General features: G+C 49.3%; 1 protein-coding gene across 3 annotated transcripts in view; it reads left to right on the plus strand.

The window, feature by feature from the left end:
* Positions 1 to 13253, plus strand: part of LOC144101764 (AP-4 complex accessory subunit Tepsin-like) — a 349149-nt gene that overhangs the window by 146934 nt on the left and 188962 nt on the right. The window lies entirely within an intron of this gene.

Consider the following 13253-nt stretch of genomic DNA (forward strand, 5'->3'; position numbering starts at 1 on the left):
AGACACATTTCAAGAAACGGGAACTCCTCTGCAGAAGAGCTTGGAGGTTTCCGAATAGAATTTCACCCTATCAGAAGGCCCAGTATTTGAAAAACAAGTTGTCTTGAGCAAACATAGCGAGCCCAATCATTATCTGGGGCCGTGTGGCGCCACTGAAGTGAGGGTTATTTGCATAATAATTGGGTGTTTGGCTTAAGTAGTTTAACATACCAAAACGACTTAGGCTATGAGGGACGCTGTATTGAAGGGCTCCAGAAAATTCGACCACATGGGGGTCTTTAGCGTGCACTGACATCGCACAGCACACGTCCTCTACAATTTCGCCTGCACCGAAATTCAACCGCAGCGAATGGATAGAACCACCGTCCTCCGGGCCAGCTAGGAGCCGAGCGTCACCGCAGCGGGCGTATTGGTTTGCACATTCCTGACGCGGCTGCCCGAACGATTTGTTTATATTCGACCGGACAACTGATTATTTTATTGTGTAATTTCGCTCTTTCTATTTTGCTGAAATCTTAGTTCAGGCATTTCTTATTGCGGTTGCCCAAATGTCTCGTTTTCTATTGTACCGCAAACTACCAATGAAGGCAATTGGTCGAAATATTTTGTACAAATTTTCCTTGAATGAGCACCGAAATTTTCTACTGATTGATTGATTTATTAATGCAAAATATGGGCTCAATCAACGGCGCCCACCGATCATTTCAGATGCTTTTCTAATAAAGCGATCTGCCCGCTAGCCCAGGTAGCACAGAGACATAACGAAATGTTACATTTTTGTTAAGGTGAAATGTGATTTCGAAGTGCTTAATGTCCATTTTTTAACGGTTTTGCAATGTTAGATATAAACGTTAGACTAACCTAACGATACATTTATGTAACATACATGCAACATAATTGAAACATTAGCAGAAACGTAACAGCTCCGGGTCTGACCAGCCTCTAGATCAACGTAACGTATGCAATTAGATCTAACCTTTAGGGCTGAGATGGAACAGCCACATTTTTTTCAGGTGTTTTTCGCACCGCTTTTTTTTCTCGTTCCTGCTTGGTTCATTAACCAACAGGTTTACTAATGCTCTCCTCTGCAGCCTACTCACCCTCTCTGGGAGACTCCGAATCGCCGCGGTTGCTCTGTGTGCTGCACTCGGCTGCCGGACGAAGCACATCGTGGCGGTCCAGCTAGTTCATGCTGCGAAGGCGCTACTCCTGCAGCGAGGACTGCTGGGACCAGGCGCCTGCAATATATACATTTTAGACGGTATGTTGTGTTGGATGATCAGCAACTGGATCAATTCTTCGTCCCGTGCATTGCTGCGTTGTGTTGGGATTTACGGCGCCTAAAGCAAAGCGGTTGTCACGTGCCAACTAAAGCTTGACACTTAGTTTTTCAACACATCATCTTTTAGGAGCCTTAAGCGACCTGATAGACACCATGTATATCGCATTAATATGCCGGGGGCATGGCGCCCTTCGCGCGTCAGCACAAGGGTGTTTGCTATAGCATGGATGCTTGTACAGCTCAGCAGCTCATTGTTCATTATGGTACTCATTAACGGAACGAGTGGAATATTCTTATCGCAAGAATCAACGTCAGCAACTCTGGAATCGAAATGAAATTTTATTGTCGCTCTCATTCTTTTAGCCGCCTTTAGGCAAACGGGCAGTCGGGAAGAACATGTGAGGAGGGGAAAACATTCACATACCCCAAACTATTCCTATCCTGGCCATTCGGCACTCCTGAATCATAATATGTCGGTTGGAAGAATGTTTTCACAATAAACACATGTTGGGTTAGACCTAAGGGTGCGGAAACTTGGATAACAATTACAGCACGCACGTCTCCATAAGTGCAAGCTGTGTAGGGTACAATGATTGCACAGCTGCGCTATCAGGTTAGATAATTATTTCTATCCAGATGCACTACGAAAAAAAAACAGGTGACAAATGCAGATAGCTTCGGCCTCAGCTAGACTTGTTTCGAACTGACCTCACCTATATAGCACTTCATTCATAGGCGCAGTCGGATTGTGCACTGAGAGAAATTACGGCCCTTTGAAGCTATCAATGCGGCGAATGGCCAGTTGAGTTTTGCAAGCATAAAAGCAGTACAGCGACATTGTCAACCGGACACCAAGGTGATTCTTGCTGAAATGCTCGCGGTGTTTCTTCGGGCCTGCGGTAAGCAATCCAGTTATATTATGAGGTGGTTTAAATTTTCAAGTCCCTTTTACTTGCTTCCTCTCAAACGCTTCCCACGCAATTGAAGACTGAATTAATCTCCCAGTGTTAGCAGAACACACATACACTAAAAGAGTCCGTAAAGGTGAGATAGATGGAACATCACATTAGTATAAAAGAGCGCGAAAGACACAGACGAGGAAGTGGACGAAACGCCAGTCTGAGACCGAGAGCGATATTGAGCAGCCGCCTCAACTTCTTGCTTGTCAGTGTTATTCACACAGTTTTGCACACCAAAACACGCATTGAACTTTGATGTACTTATGTTTTCGAATAAATGCCGATAGAAAATAACTAAATATATTGTATTGGTACATACTTCTGGTTATCGTTCTTATATATCGTGGTTGTGACAAGCGCGTTCAGATAACTTTCAATGGAGCAGAACAGAACCGGGAGGTATTAACTATACAAAGGTAGCATTGAAAAACTCAAAATGGGCATATTGTAAGACTGGACACGGGCTTTAGAATCTTCAGAGGCTGGCGCTCAACGAAGAAGACGACGAGAAGCACCGATATCTGGAAGTTCCTCTTTCGAGACTAGGACTGCCTCTGTCTCTTACAGTTCTTCTATCGTTCGGTGCGAGTGCCAAGGGATTCCCGTTAAGCAGTGTATGCGGCTACCTTCACGATTACATAAGTGCAACTAATCGATTATCCTGTTAGCTATACACAAAATTCTTTCGTATGTCCAAAAAAGGCTAGATTGATTCTATTCCGGATGACTCATACCTCTTGAACTCATTTTATTTTTCCCAATTTTTTTTTATCTTGATTCAGTCTTCTGACGTTTCCTTCCCCGCGCAAATGCTTCATTGGCATTCTACCCTATACCTTGGCCAATCCCCCCCACGTGGGTATGTGCCATATTACTTGAGGAGAAGAAGAAGAAGAAGAAGCTGGAGCGCCGAACGCTCTGACGCTCGTGCGTGCTCTGGACGGAATGTGGTCTCTGATCTGTGCCTGGACGGTTCCGCTGGTTGTTCGTGACGCTGTGCTTATTACTGTGCTGTGCTCTTATTACTGTGGTGTGCTGTGTGTGCTGTGGTGTGCTGTGTTCGTATTACAAGTGGTGGAGGTGCCAACGATCCATCGGCCTGGAGCTTCGCACCCGCGCATTGACTACCACCTCTGCAATGCCTGAGACCGCCACCCAAACCGCTTCACCGTTTCCGTCGAACGTCTTCTGTTCCGGCGCCGCGCGGCAGCGTGACCCGACCATCTTCAGCAGCACAGATGACACGGATTTGGAGGATTGGTTGGCCTCCTATGAACGCGTAAGCGCAAACAACAAGTGGGACGATAGCGTCAAGCTCACCAGCGTTATCGTTTATCTGAGCGACATAGCCAATCTCTGGTTTCGAAACCACGAGGCTGACATCTCAAGCTCGGCAGCTCTAAAAACCAGCCTGACAGAAGTCTTTGGCCGTCCCGCAGTGCGAAAGCTTCGGGCCGAGAAACGCTTGCGAAGTCGGGCCCAGCAAACCGGTGAAAACTTCACCAGATATATAGAAGATGTCGCCGACCTGGGCAAGCGTGTCAACCCTTCTATGAGCTAGGCCGACAAGATCAGACACATTATGAAAGGCATTGAGGATGATGCCTTCCAGATGCTCGTCGCCGAAGATCCCCAGACTGTCTCCAATGTCATCGGCTACTGCCAAAGCTTCGATGAGCTGCGCAAACAGCGCCTTTCTACCCGGCGTGCAGGCTTTCAGGAGGCCGCACTTTGCAGCTTGGCTCTCCCAGGGGACGGTGCTGGACCAACAGAAAAGCTCCTCCAGAGCATCCAGCAGTTTGTACGTGAGGAAGTCGCACGCCAGCTATTTTTGTCTACCTGCCCGCCTACGCCTGCGCCGTCGCTCACTCCCAACCTACAGCGTGTTATCGAGGAGCAGGTGGCTGAAGTCCTGCCACCTCCTTCTCAGTCACCCCTGATCGCGGCTCCTCTGACGTACGCCTATGCAGTGGTGCGGTCGCGGCCCTCACCTGCTGCCCCTGTCTACAGGCCACCTACCCGGCAGTTAGAACCCCAGCGACCTGCAACCCCACCTTACCGTCCGGTTGCCCGCCCCCGATCACAGCCGCAGCCACTCAACCCCTTGCGCACACAAGACAACCACCCTATTTGCTACGTCTATGGCGTCGCTGGTCACGTGGCTCGTATGTGTCGCAGTCGTGACCACCGTTCCTACTATTATAGGCGTGAGCCGACGTGCGACCTTTCGCAGTCGTCCTCGCCTGCGTCACAGTTGCCGCCTCCGGATTCTTCTTCTCCTAGTTACCATCCCCGCTCCCACCGCTCGCCGTCTCCTGGCCGTCGTTCCCGTTCTCCAATGCTCCGTCGCCAACCCGCCGTCCACGTGCGCGGAAAACTAACCACCGCAGTTCCGGAGGAAAGAACTGCGTCACTAGCCGCTCACTAAAGACCTGTTTCTGCGCCTGCCAATATTATTACCGTTTTCGTTGGAGTCGCCGTCGAAGCACTTGTTGACACTGGCGCAGCCGTTTCGGTTCTCAGTCACCCTTTGTGTGGCAGACTCAAAAAAGTGACGACGCCCCTTCCTCCCGTTTCTCTCCGGACGGCCAGCACTCAGGACATTCGACTGTTAGCCGCCTACACCGCCCGCCTGCTCATCGGGAACGTTCCCTACACGATCGAGTTCATCGTTCTCGCCCGCTCCTCTCACGACGTTATCTTTGGCTGGGACTTGCTCTTATCACATCACGCCGTTATTGACTGCGCCCGTGCTCAGCTTGACTTGTCGCCCTACAGTGACGCCCCATTGGACGTAACCGGTGCTGCTGCCGCTACTGTGGTCGTCTCAGAGGACACAGACGTTCCACCTTTCTCTTCAGTGCTGGTGCCTCTTTCTTGTGCTGCGCTCTCGGATGCAACAGTGACTTATACCCCCTCTTTACGATGCGCTGACCAGAAGTCTGTTTTGCTGCCTCATGCTGTGCTGACAATTGTTCGTGGCTCCAGCGCTATTTATGTGGCCAACCCGTTCTCCTGCCCTACCACTTTACTCCGTGCACCCAATCGCTTGGTAGCGTTGCCGTTCTCGATCCCGCCTCCACATACCCCCTTGGCGATAGCGCGGCCGGCCTTCACGTCAGCGCCATTACGCCTGTTCCCATCACGAATCACTCGTCTGTAGATATTTTTCACCGTTCCGTCGACGCCGCCCTGACGTCTACCCAACGAGACCAGCTTGTAGCCGTTCTGCAGCGTTTTCAAGCTTCGTTTGACTACGAGCAACCTTCCTTGGGCCGCACCACCACCGTTACCCACTGTATTGACACTAGAACCCATGCCCCTTTGCGCCATCGTCCGTACAGTGTGTCAGCCGCTGAGCGCAGCATCATTGACGCCCAGGTGACCGACATGCTCTAGCGTCACGTGATACAACCGTCGCACAGCCCGTGGGCATCGCCAGTGGTTCTGGTCATGAAAAAAGGCGGTTCCATCCCTTTCTGCGTGGACTACCATCGTCTGAATAAGATTACACGCAAGGACGTCTACCCTCTCCCCCGTATCGACGATGCCCTTGACTGCCTGCAGGGCTCTGAGTTCTTTTCTTCATTGGACTTGCGCTCCGGTTACTGGCAGGTGTCGATGGCGGAGGCCGATCACCCATAAACTGCATTCGTCTCATCCGATGGGCTCGTTGAATTTAATGTCATGCCCTTCAGCCTCTGCAATGCACCCGCCACATTCGAGCGCATGATGGACAACATACTCCGAGGGCTCAAATGGCACAGATGCCTTTGTTATCTAGACTACATTGTAATCTTTTCCCCGGACTTTCCGTCTCACCTCCAGTGCCTCGAGACTGTTCTTCGCTGCCTGGCCGACTCTGGACTCCAACTTAATTTGAAAAAGTGCCGCTTCGGAGCCTCGGCAGCTCACCATTCTCGTTCATGTCGTATCGAAGGATGGCGTTCTCCCGGACCCGGCCAATTTGCGAGTTGTGGCTGAATTTCCAAAGCCCACTTCTGTAAAAGACCTCCGCAGCTTCGTCGGCCTCTGCTCCTATTTCCGCCGTTTTGTCCGCAATTTTGCCACTATCGTCGACCCCCTAAACAAGCTCCTTTCCACCCACGACCTTTCGGCCTGGTCGCCAGCCTGTGATGAAGCGTTTACGACACTCCGTCGCCTCCTGACCACTCCACCAATTCTGCGTCACTTCGACCCTCTTTCTCCGATGGAACTCCATCCACACCGATGCCAGCGGCGTCGGCCTCGGTGCAGTACTCGCTCAACGCAAGCAAGGCTTTGACGAATACGTTGTCGCTTACGCTAGCCGGACCCTCACAAAAGCTGAAGCAAACTATTCTGTCACCGAGAAGGAGTGTTTAGCCATACTTTGGGCGATCGTCAAGTTTCGCCCCTACCTGTATGGGCGCCCTTTTGACGTTAATTGTCACCGATCACCACGCCCTCTGCTGGCTGTCCTATTTGAAAGATCCCTCTGGTCGACTGGCGCGATAGGCTCTGCGACTCCAAGAGTACGACATTCGCGTTATCTATCGTTCCGGCCGCAAACATGCCGATGCTGATGCCCTCTCAAGTTCCCTTGTACCATCTGAGGCAGCGCCTTGCATATCCGCCCAGCCTTCTTTGAAGTTTGAGTTCGCTGATATGGCTTCCGAGCAACGCAAAGACCCGTGGATCACTTGCCTTTTTGATCTCCTATCTGGCAAATCCTCTCGACTTCCTTCCCGTGCTCTCCGTCGTCAGTCCCACAATTTCGCCATCAGAGACGAGCTCCTTTACCGCCGCAACTATCTCCCGGATGGTCGCAAGTGGTTTCTCGTCATTCCGACACATCTGCGCTCCTTTATTTGCTCTTCCTACCACGATGATTCCCAGTGTGCCCATGCCGGATTCTTGAAGACTTTCACCCGTCTACGACAGCGGTACTACTGGCGTGGGATGGCCCGTTACGTCCTCCAGTTCGTTCAGTCTTGCACCGCATGCCAGCGACGAAAACATCCACCCCGCCGACCCGCCGCTCCTATGCAGCCGCTGCCCTGCCCAGTACAGCCCTTCGAGCGGGTTGGCATCGACTTCTACGGCCCTCTTCCCAGCACATCAACCGGGAACCGCTGGATCATCGTTGCCCTCGACCACCTTACACGTTACAGTGAAACATTGCCTTTACCATCCGCTACAGCCCACGACATTGCATCCTTCTTTCTCCATCGCATCATTCTTCGCCATGATGCGCCCAAAGAGCTGCTCAGTGATAAAGGTCCGGCCTTCTTCTCAGAAGTTGTAGAAGTTCTTCAAGAAAGCAACGTTGTTCACCGCACCAGCTCCGCCTACCATCCCCAGACAAATGGCATGGTTGAGCGTTTTAATCGCACCCTCGGCGACAGGTGGCCATGTATGTTGCTTCCGACGATTGTAACTGGGACCACGTTCTCCCTTTTGTCACATACGCTTAAAACTCCGCTGCTCAAGCCACCACCGGATTCTCTCCGTAATCTCTACTGTACGGCCATGAGGCTTCTTGCACAATGGACACCATTCTACCTTACCGCCCTGATGCTTCCGAATTTACAGCTCTTTCTCAAGCCGCAACTTATGCCGAAGAATGCCGACAGCTTGCCCGGTCCTTCTCTTCTCACGCCAGCAGCAGCAGAAAAGCACCCGTGATCCCCCTGCCCTTCCTCCCGCTTACCTTCCTGACTCTTTGGTCTGGCTCTGGGTACCCTCCTCAGGTCCCGGGCTCTCCTCCAAACTTGTTAGCAAGTACCACGGACCCTACTTTATTCTTCAGCAGACATCCCCCGTCAATTACCTCATCGAACCCCTTACGCCATCCCCTGATCGTCGCCGCCGGGGCCGCGAAATTGTCCACACGACCCGCCTCAAACATTACTACGACCCCGCCGTCGTCACATCGCCCAAGGCCGCTAGGATGGCGCCTTTTCGCCCGGGGTGAATTGTAAGACTGGACACGGGCTTTAGAATCTTCAGAGGCTGGCGCTCAACGAAGAAGACGACGAGAAGCGCCGAACACTCCTCAGCTCGAGCGCCGAATGCTCGGTCGCTCGAGCGAGCTCTGGACGGAACGCGGCCTCTGATTTGTGCCTGGACGGTTCCGCTGGTTGTTCGTGATGCTGTGCTTATTACTGTGCTGTGCTCTTATTACTGTGCTGTGTTGTGGTGTGCTGTGTGTGCTGTATAGGTAGTGTGCTGTGTTCTTATTCCAATATACACTGTTGCCAGATAACAGCACTATTGGACCTACTCTGGACATAATAGTCTAAAATACAATTTTCCTTGTCTTTCGTGTAATGCATCCTCGCGAAACTTTTTTTGGCTCTGACGCAAAGCTGCATGCAGTAACTGATTCAGTCTTCCTGAATTAGTCTGAAAGACGATGCACATAAATAAAAATTACAGATGTCTTGTTTTTAATTTGCCTAATGAGTGCTAAGTGGTCTTAAGCCGCACCAACTCTGGACATACGGGCCTAAATTACATCTCGCTCTACCTCTTGAAAGTATATTTTAAGCACTGACGCCAAGCTCCATGCAGCAACTGAGTAATTCTTCCTGAATTAGTCTGAAAGACGGCGCACATAAGTACGAATTACAAGTGGATTTTGTCCCTCCTTTGCATAACCAGTGTTCTCTAACTCCTTTAGCTGAAAGTTATCTTTCACTAACCGCTTTTACGACACATTCCTGAGACATGGTGAGGAAGCGGGATTTTTTAATTCTGAGAAATACAGGACTGCATCTCTCAATTTTGTGGCGGGAGCACAGCCCCGCAACGTCCAACTTTTGGCAGCACATGGCGATAGTAATTTTGTGACCTGACTGAAGTGGTTCTAATGAGAAGGCTTGACAAACCACCGTGCTGTCTACTCTCAAAGTACATTACTCCAGTTTTTTGTTTTCCGGCAGAGCAAGATAGTCATCGTCACTTGTTTCAGTAAGGTATTAAGGCAGCCAGAAGAATCCAAGTGACACTTTCTCTCTGGATTAAATGATCCCTCCTCACGAACAATGAATGAGTCCTCCTGAACTGCCTGCCATGTGCAAGCCTGAATGAAAAACTTTGACTTGTTCCCAAGATGTCTCCCCTCTCACTCACCTCGTGCCGACCTCCGACATGAAGCGATAGAGGAGCCCGCCAAGCTCAGGGCACACAAGGCGACATACTCAGCCAAAGCGAGATGCCACATCCGGGAGGCCAGAGGTACCCTGCGAAGGTGGAGCATTTAATCGTTTATGCGTGGTGGTGGTAGTGGTTTTATTAAAAATAATAATAAAAAGGAAGGAAAAGATTTTTGCTAGCAATGGCATCTGCCATCGATACTGAAGCACCTGAGCTGGGGCAGCGGAAATAAAGTACAGCAGGCAGAATGGAGAAATGAAATGAAAGAGGTGAGGGGACAGGAAGAGAGAATAGGGGGAGAAGTAATATGTACAAACTATTTACACAATAATAAATGTGTCCAGGTTATGCGTGTGATTAGTTCATTTTAGAGGAATTAAATCACACACGCGCACAACACTATGTTGGTTACAACTGGAGTGGGGCGTCCAGTTATTAATCGTTGAAGCATAAAAGACGTTTGAGGTCCCTTCGGTAACCCGAATTGGAGGAATGCGAAAGCATTGACTCCTCCTCATTTTTCTTTGCCTTTGTTTGCTTCACTCGTCGCCTCTCTTCTCCTCCAATTCGGTCGATTAAACGCTGAGGTAAATCCTTCCAATTTCCCAATTACCACAATTATCTGTCTTTCTTAATGAAGTTTCATCCAATGCCCATTTTGAGTTTTCAAATTTGGCGCCCCGCTTCGTTTTAAAAATTCGCGCCATGCGTTGGCTCCGCCCACGCTTCCGGTTTTTAAAACTTGGCGCCCCACGTTGCCCGCTCCACCCAGTTTTTGGACATTTTGACTAACTATTTGACTAGTCACTCTATCGCCATAAATATTCGAGCACCATCCGGACGCCGTCCTCTCTCAATTACAACCATTCGTTTGGCACTATCTCTTCTAAGTTCCTCACAACTGCTGCGGACACGTTTTGCGGACACGACCTCGTCGACGTCGCCTAGTAAAGCTTTCGCTTTAATAATTCATTGCGGTTATTTTTAATGCTAGGTGCACTCCACTGATTTCATTGAGTAGTAGATAGGACTCGCGTCAGTTAAAGGAAAATTTTGATTTTGCACCACGGACGAAATTTCATCCATCGCTTTAAGTTACGTGATGTTTGGTTTGTGACGTGGAGAGTTGGCTCAAGTAAGCAATGTGGAAAAAAGCCCTGCTTTTGTTGTGTTTGCCATTTTCTTTGTCCTTGTCTTTGACTTGAATGCAAACTGGACCTAGCTGGGCCCTACAATCTTCTCCGAAGTGAAGGAGAACTGGCCTGTTTATTCCCCGATGTCATTCTAAGCGCTTATGTTTTCGGTTAAGAGGTTAGCGCCAGTGGTGTTTCACAATTTTTATACTTGCAGGGGTTCACCACTGGTTTGCGCTTCAAACATTTTGCTTTGATTAGCGCGAGATAGTAGCGAACCCACGCCCTCCCAAGCACGCGGGTGCTCGACTGCATTGAACTAGCCATCGCGTGTTATGACAGTGGCAAAATAGGACTCAGAATTTGTCCACGAGTGTTCTATAACATATGCCTGCACGATCATTCCACACGCGCGCTTTTCCTTTCGCAAGAAATGAGTTTATGTACGTGTCCACATTGAGCACCGAGTGGGTGGGGTAACGACCATGTCCGCTGTTTAGTAGGAGAACTGCCGACAAAACAGTCCTGCACGTTAAATATTATGGCTAATCATCTTTGCGGCTGTGACAGGACAACTGTGAATGCGAGTTTCATTGACGGGGTAACTGTACCAACTAGCATGACAGCTGGCGCGTTAAATACTAGCCGCGCTGTCTAAAAATCACCAAATCTTTCTAGATACCCATGCCACCAAGGTAAGCATCTCTGAGGATGAAGTGTTCGGCAATAAAGAAGATAATAAACCAAGCACATAGCAATTATATCCTTGCTAGCCCTACTAATTTCTTTCACCTTTTTCATTAGTTTTACGCTCAAAGGCCATACTAGTGGATTGCGCACCGGACACATCAACAGAAATTTCACTTTCCCATGCCTTTGAGGTAGTACTTCCGCGTGAAAATCTTTTTTTTAACAATGACGTCAGCATCCATGCCTTACTTGTTTAGTTCTTGTTTTAGCTTGAAGATGTTCAAAATGAAACGATACTGAAAGACGATTTTGTTCTTAATCTCTAATAAATGCCTTGCAGGTTCTTCAGATGCAATTTTTCTTCTAAATATTCCTGATACATTTTAAAAAAGATAGGGGAGTTTCTTATTGCAGGGAATACTGCGCTGAAGTAAGCGCGACAATGAACAGCATATGGCTATTTTATTTCTCCTGTCCTCCTGTGATTCATGTTACACTTAACAGAGGCTTGAAGCGTGCTGTATTGACTACATGCAGAAAAAAATACTTAAATTTGTTTTCTGGACGAGTAACATATTCAACGTCACTTCTTGCAACAGATTAAGGCAGCCGGTAGAACCATCGTGACTATTCTTTCTGAGTGACGCGGTCACACTTTACGCACACTAAATCCCACCCTTCTCAGCTGCCGCTCACGTAGCATACTAAATGAAAAAAATCAAATGATTCGCGAATGAGAAATAAAATGAGTGTTAGCTGCACTGTTTTCGCCTGTTTTCGGGAAGTTGGGACACAGACGTGTAGACCATGAAACGACAATTCGTTTGGTACCAGCTGCATACCTCTGTGACCTGTGGTTCGCCCACCACAGCCCTCCGAAGGTCGCCCCCACTACGGTTTCGAGGGACAAAGGTCGTTGGTACGGATCGCTCACACACACCACTCTTCAACTCAACTAACAACTATGTGCGCCGAACATTACCAATTCGTTTGCCATCACTGCGAACCCACTGTGCCAAAGGAATGGGCCACAATTTTGTCACCAATGGCGACCCCAAGTCTCGGGAGCCGCTACCCAGTACATATATAGCGGAACGCCAGCAGATGGGGTAAACTGGCCGCTGTGCCGGCCTGACTACTGCGCGCGTGCAGTCACGTGATGGGAAGTTATTTTGGTGACTCGAGATTTCCGGGCGCCATCTTGAAAGGAGAACAGTAATAGCTAACGCACTTAAAACTTGAACTTCAGTGGCAGATGTCTCCCTCTCTCCCTCACTCACCCTATGCCGAGCGAAGATGTAGCTATAGAGCAGACCGCCAAGTTCAGGGCTGGCAAGGCGACATACAAAGCCCGCTGCAGGTCCCACATCCGAAACGCCAGAGCCATCCTGCAATGGCCAAGCATACAATGATTTGCATGACGAAGCATAAATAACGTTACGAACAACACCACTTGTTCTCGTTTAAACGTTTTAGACGAGTTGTCCAGAGGAAACTGGTCGGGCTTTTCCACGATATCCTGATGATATCTAGAGACTTCGTGAATCTCCAGTTCTCGAAACAATTGCGAGATTTAGCCAAAATGCATAAGACGCCAAACACGTAAGCACTGAATGACAGAAAAGCACAAAAGAAATGTACAATTCTTACAATGTGCGCACAGATTTCTACAAAATCTAGAAAGCGCTTTTAATTGCAACGGCAAGCAGCACTTCCGGTAGAAATAAGAGTTGTTATTTTTAATATTGGGAGCGGTTATTTTTAATATTTGGTTATTTGACTGGTCGGTAGACAGCGGCCGCTGCGACACAGGAGCAGCTTTTTAATTTTGCACCGGCGAAGGGCATTCATCTATCCCCCTTGAGCTACGTGGTGTTTACTGCTGGCGTCGACGGATGGCACAAGTAAGCGACGTGCATGAAACTCATCACTGCCTACAGCATAGGTGTGTGTGTGTGTGTGTGGGTGGGTGGGGGGGGGGGGGTGGTTACGTCCCAAAGCGAATCAGGCTATGAGGGACGCCGTAGCGGAGGGCTCCGGAAATTTCGA

The sequence above is a fragment of the Amblyomma americanum genome, chromosome 8, assembly GCF_052857255.1.
Source record: "Amblyomma americanum isolate KBUSLIRL-KWMA chromosome 8, ASM5285725v1, whole genome shotgun sequence".
Classification (NCBI taxonomy): domain Eukaryota; kingdom Metazoa; phylum Arthropoda; class Arachnida; order Ixodida; family Ixodidae; genus Amblyomma; species Amblyomma americanum.